Source organism: Nilaparvata lugens, chromosome X, assembly GCF_014356525.2.
Source record: "Nilaparvata lugens isolate BPH chromosome X, ASM1435652v1, whole genome shotgun sequence".
NCBI lineage: Eukaryota > Metazoa > Arthropoda > Insecta > Hemiptera > Delphacidae > Nilaparvata > Nilaparvata lugens.
This window is the reverse complement of record NC_052518.1, coordinates 99,935,098-99,946,008: the sequence shown is the minus strand read 5'-3', so window position 1 is coordinate 99,946,008 and position 10,911 is coordinate 99,935,098. Positions and strand designations below refer to the sequence as shown.

Sequence of the window (10,911 nt, the reverse complement as noted above, 5' to 3'; positions counted from 1 at the left end):
ACAGAGGATCGGCAACGTTTTTCTCTTATCTTTCTTCACTGCTATTATAACGTCAACCACTATAGGATTGCTTATTATCGCATTTTTTTGAATGAAAAAGACTAAGAAATTGTCAAAAACCAAAAATCTTTCTAAGTATTAATAAATCTGTGGTTTTTGACAATTTCTTAGTCTTTTTCATTCAATATGAATAATAATTTCAATATTAAATCAATTAATCAGATAATATTAATATTAATAATCATTAATCAAGAATATCAATTTCTCAACTACACAAAAAGTGATCGCATTTTTGAGTAGGTCACATAACTTTTATGATTTTTTCCGCTTTTTAGGTTGAATGTTCTTATAGCCTGGTCTTGTATACGGGAAAACTTTTGAATTGGGTAAACGTATGAAAACTTAATTTACTAGTTTTCTTTCACAGGCATTCCATGTGTTTGGGTATAATGAAACGACATTGATGTGTTGAAATTAGGAAATTGGAGTCGTGTGAGTGAAGAATATTACCTTGACCTATGGTAGGCCTATATATGCTGAATTTGTGAATTGGCGTGAGCTGAGAGAGGATGAGATCTGTTCAGTCGACTGCGATTGCGTAGACTTGTCGAAAAGGATTCGTCGATAGGGGAAAAAGGGAAATTCAGCTAGGCGAGGGAAATTTTTGCAGTTGGGGGAAGCAGAAGCCGAGTGAGCATTGGTTAGAGCACAGAGCAGGTCAGACGAGACCGGTCAATAGACCCTGTAGCTCTGACCCTGTAGCTCAGCACATCAAGTAATTTAAGAATTTTTGTGATTGATTATTTGACTCGTGTGTATCTTATGTATGTTATTGTGTTTCGTGATTTTCGCAGTGCAAACATAGACTTTCCAACCACTATTTAAGGTAGGCAATCTATTAACCTTGGTACATTATTTCAAGCTGGCGTATCGATTAATACCTGACCCTATGGAATTGTGTTCTCAGTAAGGCTCTAGTGTTCCCCTCGATCTCTTGTGTGTGTGAGACTGGAAATTAAACTCATCGATCGATTGCTAACAATATTGCTCTCATAGAAAATCGATTCCTCATTAATACACACAACTTCTTACACCACCAATGCTCCCCTTCCGAACTGCATACTCCAGTGGCCAACATCCAGCAAGGGTATTTTCTACCCAATATAGATCTATCATCAATGAAAACCCCTCTCAAAATTCTCTTTCTCATCCCAAAAATCATTATTCATGAAGTAGGCCTACACTGAATTGAATTATATTTCAATTTGCTCTAAATCCGTATTATTGACGATGAATATTATTATCACTAAATGTATGCTTATCACGCATATTCTGATCTTATCCGCACTCGAATTATTGACAAATCGACTGCGTTTTTGGACTTTCATTGAAGTATCTCAATAGAACTTCGTATTTGATCAGCTGTACTCATCCATATGTTCATGCTCACAATGAATAGCATATATGCAGTTCGTCATATATATGTACTGTTGCATATTGATAAAAACAATAGTATGGAAACTTGTAGTACCCTTTATTATTTGAAACTTTAAAATATTAAAAAAACTAGTTTCGACCATAACTTATGTCATTTTAAAGTTGAAATCACCTAAGTTATGGTCGAAACTAGGTTTTGTAATATTTTAAAGTTTTAAATAGTAAAGGGTACTACAAGTTTTTATATATTTTTTTTAATTTGTAAAAAAGTAGCTCTTATGAGTGAAGTGCTTTTATAACACTTTGTATCTGTTATCCAATCAAATGAAGTACTGTTGCATGTTTATTAACCGAACACCTTACATAGATGCTAATAAATAGCTATAAATGTTGATTTTAATGAACCAGCTTAAGATCTAGTTATTACAACAAGCTTATGAATAATATCTCACTAATGTTGATTTACGGATGTCTATACCTAGCTACTGTAATATTATACATTTTCTCAAAATAATGAGAAACCAAACACAATTTATGCTTTTGAATAAGCACACCTATTCATGGAGAAATCGGCTGTAAGTTCCTGAATAAGTTGCTTTGATTTTTCTGTCACAAATTTGTGAATTCCATCCTATGGATTACAGTTAAAAAATTCTGATTTCAAAAATTTCAATTTCAGTTTTTGTCCTCGATAACTGTGATAGATGAAATGAATGTACAAAAAGTCGTGAAATCATTGGTGCAAATCCTGAAAGTTCATACCTATTTAATTCACTATTTTATGAAGTTTAATAATTGAGATCTGATGGAAATTCAATTTCAGAGTAATTGGCAATTTTGGAGATTAGTGGAGAATCTTAATGCTCTTTCTCCTTCTTATGTAATAAATCGGCACTATTGTACTGATATCATTTGAGGATCCGCCGATCACTGCTCCTGTATAATAAATCTTCAATTTTCTTTTTTTTAAATATTTTTTCAAGATTTAGGAGTATTATTTACATGTTATCGCTAAGAAATCTTGAATATGTTTTGTTTGATATTATTACTTTTATTTCATTTGAATTTACTTTTTTCATTGATCTTTTACTTTTATCTTTGTTATGGATTTAAAACTATAATTTTCTGTACCATATGATTTGGTATTATGATATGTTATTGATGTGTTTTATCTATTTATCAAATAAAATGTAGTTACTTCTGTACTGGAAAATCATGCAGGCCATAAATTGATAGAACGCAATAGATCTAGATCCAGTAGGTAACATCATCCTAAAATCTTTATTTTTAAATTAGGAAAACACTATATAAAATTAATTTGAATTATTCTAATGGGGGTGGAATATATTAGAATTGATTTATATGAACGTTTTCTGAAATTTTGGGTTTAAACTAGGATTAGATACCCTATTTGGAACTCAGACGTAACCCCTACACACAGACGTATAGTCTTGTAGGGGTATTCTTGTAATAGTAATACTATTGATTATAATTATTAAACGAAAATCCAAATTAAATGCTGTAATTTTTTATTCACCCCGAAGACTTCTGCTCTTGCAAATATTGACAACAGGGTAAACAGCTATAGTTAGGTCCACGTTATAATGGCAGTGGATAAAGCTAGAAGAATAGCGATGCCGATTCTCTTCATTAATTAATTATATTTCTAAACTGTCAAAAACATAATTGGCATCGTTGTGGACCTAGAAAAGGATAGTACCACCGGCTTTGTCGAATGATAGACAAGGATAGCAAAACCAAAGTTGATCAAATACTGTCATTATAACATGGACCTCACTATAGATGGAAATTCGATAAGTGCTACTTTTCAAAAATTATTTGTCAGCCCGGGAAATAATTTTTGAATAGAAGCGCTCATCGAATTTCCATCTAGCTGTTTACCCTGTTGTCAATATTTGCATTAGCAGAAGTCTTCGGGGTGAATTACAGCATTTAATTTGAATTTTCGTTTAATAATAATTAATTCATTAGCATTTGAATAATTGCAATATCTCAGTAATTTACATCTGTAATACTATTGAATTTATTGTATAGTGCATTTTGAAGAATAAATTGACTTGATTGATTAGGTAGTGATAAGATATTTTTAGGTGTTTGCAGTTATCAGTTAGGAGAGCGTCAATAAATTGTTTGGTTACTTCATGATTCCTGACTTTTTAAGTGATGATGATATTACTTCAAATAAATAAATTCTTAGTGATGATTTTTTTTGTGAAAACAGTCCTGAATTCCTATTATTAGAGGTTTCATAGTTATATATATATATATATATATATATATATAATATATATATAGTTGTATCATAGTGATACTATGTAGTGTTATTAAAATATCATAATCGTAACCTATTGTAGCGTTTATAATATGGTTACGTCTATTATACACATAAAAGATCATATATAATCCATTTTTCGTATCCTGCAAGGAATAAGCGAAGCAATCACGTTCGCTCACTAGTTTGATTAAACTTTCATCATATTTTGAGAAATTTTTATACACAAACTCAAACCAAAGTGATTTTTCACAACCAGGATAATAATTGATATTCATCTCAAATAGAGACATTCTCCAAACCTTATAAACTTTCTAATGAAAAAAGGTATGTATTTGTACTGTGAATTCAATGAAATTTGTAGTGAATGAAAGTAGCTGAAATTATAATTTGATATCCATAATGAATTTATAATTTGGGAAGAGTTTATATAATATCAGTGACTTCTTAAATGAAGATACACTTGTGATCTGTGACATGATCAAGTCTGTTTGACCAGTGTTTTTTTATTTCTCATGTTGAGATATACCAACTGACGCGATCTATCCAGGAATGGCCTGGACTTTGATCGATATATTGGATATTGGAATGGAAACAATTCGAAATACTTTAGGTCCATGTTATAATGGCAGTGTTTGATTGACAATGGTATTGCTATCCTTGTCCATCATTGAACAAAGTGGATAGCGCTATCTCTTTCTCGCTTTGCCAGGTCGTCTTGATAATTAATTAACAAAATATTTCGTCTTTATTATGAAAATTCATTATGAGATTATTGAAAACTATATTTATTTATGATTATTTGAACTTTGAACTTTATTTTCCAAAAAACATTACAAACAAAGAAAACGAAAAACAGTAAGGGAACTTACTTATATAAGTCCCTATAAGGGAACTACGGGTAATATTTGAGGGAAAATGATACCTGCATAGGTTTAAAACCTGTGCGCAGGTAGGTTATTAAAACAGATCGAACAAAGACACAAAGAAAATTACAAACGAGTTGATAATTATAACTAACGTAGGTAGGTACCTAAAAAAATAAAAGTGGAAACTTTCCAGAGATGAGGTGAAAGAGATTATAATTATAAAGAAGAAAGCAAGATTATGAATAAAACAAGCATTAGACTAATTGAACAACAAAGTTCGCATAGCTATTTAATAGTTATGCTTATGGAACCTAATGGTTTTGCAATTACCAACGATGACAATAATTATATTTAATTACATTACGGTACTACTATGATACTATGAACAAGTTAACTAGAAAAAGGAGAAATGAAAAGGAGTACTACGAAACTAAACTAACAGAACAAACAAAACAATTGATGATAAGTTACTGAAGCAATCAAATGGGTGCAAACTATTTTTAATCGTAAGCAAGTAACTCAAGATCTTTTGATTCAAAACTAGGGAGACTATTGTAATAGGAGTTCACTAAGACTATATTCAAGTATATATTTATCCAAATTTTTCCCTTTTCCGAAAAATTCCATGTTTGATGAATTATAATTGATTATTTTAAATGAGAATGAACAGTTGATATTACATCAATAAACCTGTATCAGCTACCGTCTATAGAAGGCATTGACAAGATAGAGGATCGGCAACGTTGTCTCCTATCTTTCTCCACTGCCATTATAACGTGGACCTCACTATAATCCTGAATCATTATTTCTTGATCATCATTGAACATCCTTTTTTATATTGTGGTCCACGTTATAATGGCAGTGGAGAAAGATAGGAGATCAACGTTGCCAATCCTCAATCTTGTCAATGCCTTCTATAGACGGTAGCTGATACAGGTTTATTGATGTTATATTAGCTGTTCATTCTCGTTTAAAATAATCAATCATATTTTTCAATAATTTCATAATGAACTTTCATAATAAAGATGAAATATTTTGTTAATTAATTATCAAGACGATTTGGCAACAGAGCTGATACAGGTTTATTGATGTTATATTAACTGTTGATTATCATTTAAAATAATCAATAATTCTATTCTATTAAGCAAGAAATCATATTTTTCAATAATAGAAAGATAAAAAGAGTTATAAGACTTATAGAAACTTATAAGAATTCATTACTTCATAATTCTTCTATATTCTGTTATGAGTTCAGTATCCTCTAGTGAAGACCACGTTATAATGGCAGTGGAAGAAGATAGAAGAACAACGTTGCCGATCATCTATCTTGTCAATGCCTTCTATAGACGGTAGCTGATAGAGGTTTATTGATGTATTATTAACATTTAATTCTCATTTAAAATGATCAATTATATTTTATTAAGCAAGAAATTATATTTTTCAATAATTTCATACTGAATTTTTATAATTAGGATGAAATATATTAAATTAAATACAGCAGAACAGTTTGAAATTTATAAAGCCACCATCCTAGACAGTAACAACATACTAAATGAACAGCTGAATTTCAAATCCAACAAACTTTTTGATCACATAATAAACACCACAAATCTTCCTAACCATCAAAACATTTCCGGTCTGCACTGTTGACCGCTAGACGATTGAAAGTACTTCAGTCAGTAAGTAAAAATTTTTAATTATTTGCTTAATAAATTGACTGCATTGCATGTCGTGTTCAAATACATAAAAAAAGTGTGAAATATATTGTTGAATTATTATAAATTATACATTGTTGAAAGACGATCTGGCAACAGAGCAACGCGAGAAAGAGATAGCGCTATCCGCTTTGTTGAATGATAGATAAGGACATCAATTCCATTACTAATCAAACACTGCCATTATAACGTGGATCTCAATATAGAAAAAACAATGAGCCCTAAAATTGTTGATTAATTATTAATTCTATATTGTTGAAAGACGATCTGGCAACAGAGCAAAGTGAGAAAGTGATAGCGCTATCCGCTTTGTTGAATGATAGATAAGGACAGCAATTCCATTACTAATCAAACACTGCCATTATAACGTGGACCTTACAATAGAAAAAACAATGAGCCCTAATATTGTTGATTAATTATTAATTCTACATTGTTGAAAGACGATCTGGCAACAGAGCGAAGTGAGAAAGTGATAGCGCTATCCGCTTTGTTGAATGATAGATAAGGACAGCAATAGCAACACTGCCATTATAGCGTGGACCTTACAATAGAAAAAACAAAGAGCCCTAATAAAAGTCTCCAGCTATCTTAGTGTCAAATGAAAATTGTTTGAAGCTCCGTGTTACTGAAAGTGGAATAATTTATTCAATAGAGCACTTATTGCATTGTCGCTTGGATGGTACTTGTGGTCAAAATACGTATCAATAGCTTTTTAAAATTCTGTTGTAACACCTGTCAACTCCCATGACTAGAAAGAAAACTCTCTGAATTATTGTTGAGTTAATGAGGTGCCTCTCCACTTCTGACCTGCTTCTAGCTGTCCAATTGCGATACTCATGTAAACGGTCTAATAGAGTATAATAAGGTACATCATTCAAACCCTCCTACAATCATCAATTTAGACTGAATAAATATTTTGAGAAGAGGTGACTCATTCTTCCACAAAGTGATTCTGCGGCCTGTCACTACAAGAGCAAAATAGTTATATAATACTGTGATTTATTATTTATTGGGACTACTATGTAGAAGTATATGTAGGCTACTATGTAGTAGTATTTAATACAGACTACTATGATGAGGTTCACGTTGTAATGGCAGTGTTTGATTAGCAATAGTATTGCTATCCTTGTCTATCATTCAACAAAGCGGATAGTGCTATCTCTTTCTCGCTTTTCTCTGTTGCCAGATCGTCTTTCAGCAATGTAGAATTAATAATTCATCAACAAAATATTTAATCTTTATTATGGAAATTCATTATGACTTTATTGAAAAATATGATTGATTATTTTAAACGAGAATGAACAGCTAATACAGTAGCCTCTCTCTTATCCGGACTCATCGGGACTGAGGCCAGTCCGGATAACGTTTTTACCGGTTAAACCGACGTTCCCTAAAAGTCGTTAAATTGGTACGCATATTTTGTAGTTTATAAGCCAATAATGACTTTTACATAAAAATAATAAAACTAGACGCTTTATTATGATATCTGTGAACACAAAACACAAGAATCTCAGTCAGGAATCTCAGCTCAATCTTTCCCACGAGAAAAGTTGTAACAGCAGTTTCCATTTCCTGCCAATCCAGTCCGGTTGAACCGATTTGCTGATAATTATTTTCCGGTTAAAGAGATGTCACTTCCGTGGAGTGTAGTCCGGTTAAACCGATGTCCGGTTAAAAGGTGTCCGGTTAAGAGAGAGGCTACTGTATTACATCAATAAACCTGTATCAGCAACCGTCTCTAGAAGGCATTGACAAGATAGAGGATCGGCAACTTTGTTCTCCTATCTTTCTCCACTGCCATTATAACGAGGACCTCACTGTAGAAAAGGATGTTCAATGATAATTAAGAAATAATGACTCAGGATTCGGAACATCTGAAACTAGTTGTTTTTTGTATTTTATATTTTTAAAAAATTATAAATTGGGATTATTTTTCAACTAACAAATCAAGTTGCCCTGAAGAATTACGTATTTAGAAAACAATGGCAAGTCTATAGTGGGGTCCACGTTATAATGGCAGTATTTTATTAACATTGGTTTTGCTATTCTTGTCTATCATTCAACAAAGCAGATTGCGCTTTGTAAATTGTGAAATTTGATGATTTTTTTTAAAAGTCGTCAAAACAGCTGTTCTACAGATGAAATATCTTGACTATGAATGTGTTCTTTTTATAAACTGCTCTACCTACCTACCTCATGCATGAGAAGGAGGTTACAAAGTCCATTTCTCAAGGATTGGGTGGACCCCCTATTAGTACCCCAGGAAAAAGACTCATGTCAGTTGATAGAGCTAATAAATAACTATACAGGGTATGGATTTGAAAAAAATCGTTAGAGCCGTTTTTGAGAAAATCGTGAAAAACATGGTTTTTTAGTAACTGTCATTTTTCTCAAGAATATTACGGAGCTCCTGCAATTTTCTCAGAAATAGGACTCATGTCAGTTGATAGGGCTTATAAATAGCTATCCATGGTATAAATTTGAAGAAAATCGTTAGAGCCATTTTCGAGAAAAACATGGTTTTTTAGTAATTATCCGCCATCTTGAATTGAATTTTATTGAATTTCTTATTGTCGGGTCCTCATGGTATAAGGACCTTAAGTTTAAAATTTCAAGTCAATCGGTTAATTGGGAATGGAGTTATCCTGTTCACAGACATTCACACATACACACACAGACCAACACCCAAAGATCATGTTTTTGGACTCAGGGGTCCTTGAAACGTATAGAAAACTCGAAAATAGGGTAACTTAATTTTTTTTGGAAAGCAATACTCTCCTTACCTATGGTAATAGGGCAAGGAAAGTATAAAATGGTACAATGGTATTATTTTTCAACTAACAAATCAAGTTGCCCTGAAGAAATACGTATTGAGAAAATAATGGCAAGTTTATAGTGGGGTCCACGTTATAATGCCAGTATTTTATTAACATTGGTTTTGCTATTCTTGTCTATCATCAAACAAAGCAGATTGCGCTATCCTTTTCCAGGTCCGTAACATTGTCAGATCGTTTCTCAAAAATGTAGAAATATAATTAGTGAACAAAATATTTAATCTCAATTATAAGAATTCATGATTTAATCATTGAAAATTATATCCTCATGTAGATAAAATCTTGAATGAAAAAGACTAAGAAATTGTCAAAAACCACAGATTTATTGATACTTAGAAAGACCGGTTTCGGTTATTACACCATTGTCAATCTCTGATAAACTAAAACTAAATACAAGAGCAGCAGAATTTATACTAGTAGGCGAGTACTGCTATTGGTCAAGGACATGAACGCCTGCCATTGGCCCAGCTAGACAGTCTCCTCCCACTCAACGGTGTGACAAAATGGCGGCTTAAGCAGCAGAATCGCCATGATAACAAAATTTACTTCCAGTACAAAATAAGAACCAAGGAAACAAGTGTTAAGGATAATAAAACAAATATGTAAATGGAAAAACTATTGACTAATGTATGCTTACAATCTTTTCAATCTTTTTCATTCAATATGAATAATTACCACAATATCAACTTCTCAACTACACAAAAAGTAGATCAAATCTGATTGATTATTTAAAACAACTATGAACAGTTAGTACCGGTTGCACAAAAGCCGGTTAAATTTTAATCGTGATTAATTTCACGAGAAGCAGTCTTTTCAAAAACGCTTTCTCTGATTGGTGCTCGTGAAATTAATCACGATTAAAATTTAGCCGGTTTTTGTGCAACCGGGCTTTAATATTTTATCATAAATACCGCTATCAGTTATAGGAGGCAGTGGCGAGGCAGCGAATCGGCAACGCTTTTTTCTTATCATTCTCCTCTGCCATTATAATGTGGACTTTGTAGCGGGTAATCTATTACGTCAGACAGTCAGTCACTTTGTTTACCGATTCAGATAAACAAGTCGATATGCATCTTGTGTCGTTTGAGTTATGGAAACCTACTGGTGCCATCGATTTAGAATCCATAATTCTTAGACTGAATGTCTGGCGGATACCCTTCACGGCTCGAAAAAGGTCACTCATTGGTACACAAAAAAAAACTGTAAATATTGGATATTTTGATAGTACCAGTAGGCTATTTATTAATTTATATGCCTTTGTTGCAACAGATCTCTACTCTCAAAAACCCTACAAGATTCCATAGGAATTTAGTTTCTGATGGATACACTCAAACTATTACTATAGTGAAGTCTACGTTTGGCAGTGGTTAAAGATAGGATAATAGAGTTGCCGATTCTCTGCCTTGCTACGGCCTTCTATGGAAGATAGATAGCTATATTTCACGATCCATGAAACATTTATAGATGCATAAGATCACGTCAAAATAATGGCCCATATGAATAAAACCAGAGCAAATGCTCATGAGCAAGAGCATGGAGCATAAGGTTTTGCTCATGAGCAAAAGGTAGAAGCAAAAGCATTTGCTCATTTTTATATGAATAAGCTTTACCTTATACTCTTACCTTATGCTCCTGAACTCTGGAGCAAATGCTCACGTATTTTTAAGTTTTTTCATCAGCTGATTCGCTTTTGTAGCCTTACTTTGTTTTTATAGCTCACGGAAGCGCTAAATATGGGGCACCGCTTGTGTTTGAGTCGTCTG

The 10,911-nt window shown here is 32.5% G+C and overlaps 1 protein-coding gene across 1 annotated transcript in view; it reads left to right on the top strand.

Moving 5' to 3' along the window:
* The first annotated feature begins 723 nt into the window (after nucleotides 1-723).
* The window catches only part of LOC111058550 (RIMS-binding protein 2), a 196,712-nt gene continuing 186,524 nt past the window's right edge, over nucleotides 724-10,911 (top strand). The window contains exon 1 of the mRNA XM_039442150.1: nucleotides 724-886. The gene's annotated coding sequence lies outside the window, so the exon portion shown is untranslated. The remainder of the gene's footprint in view (nucleotides 887-10,911) is intronic.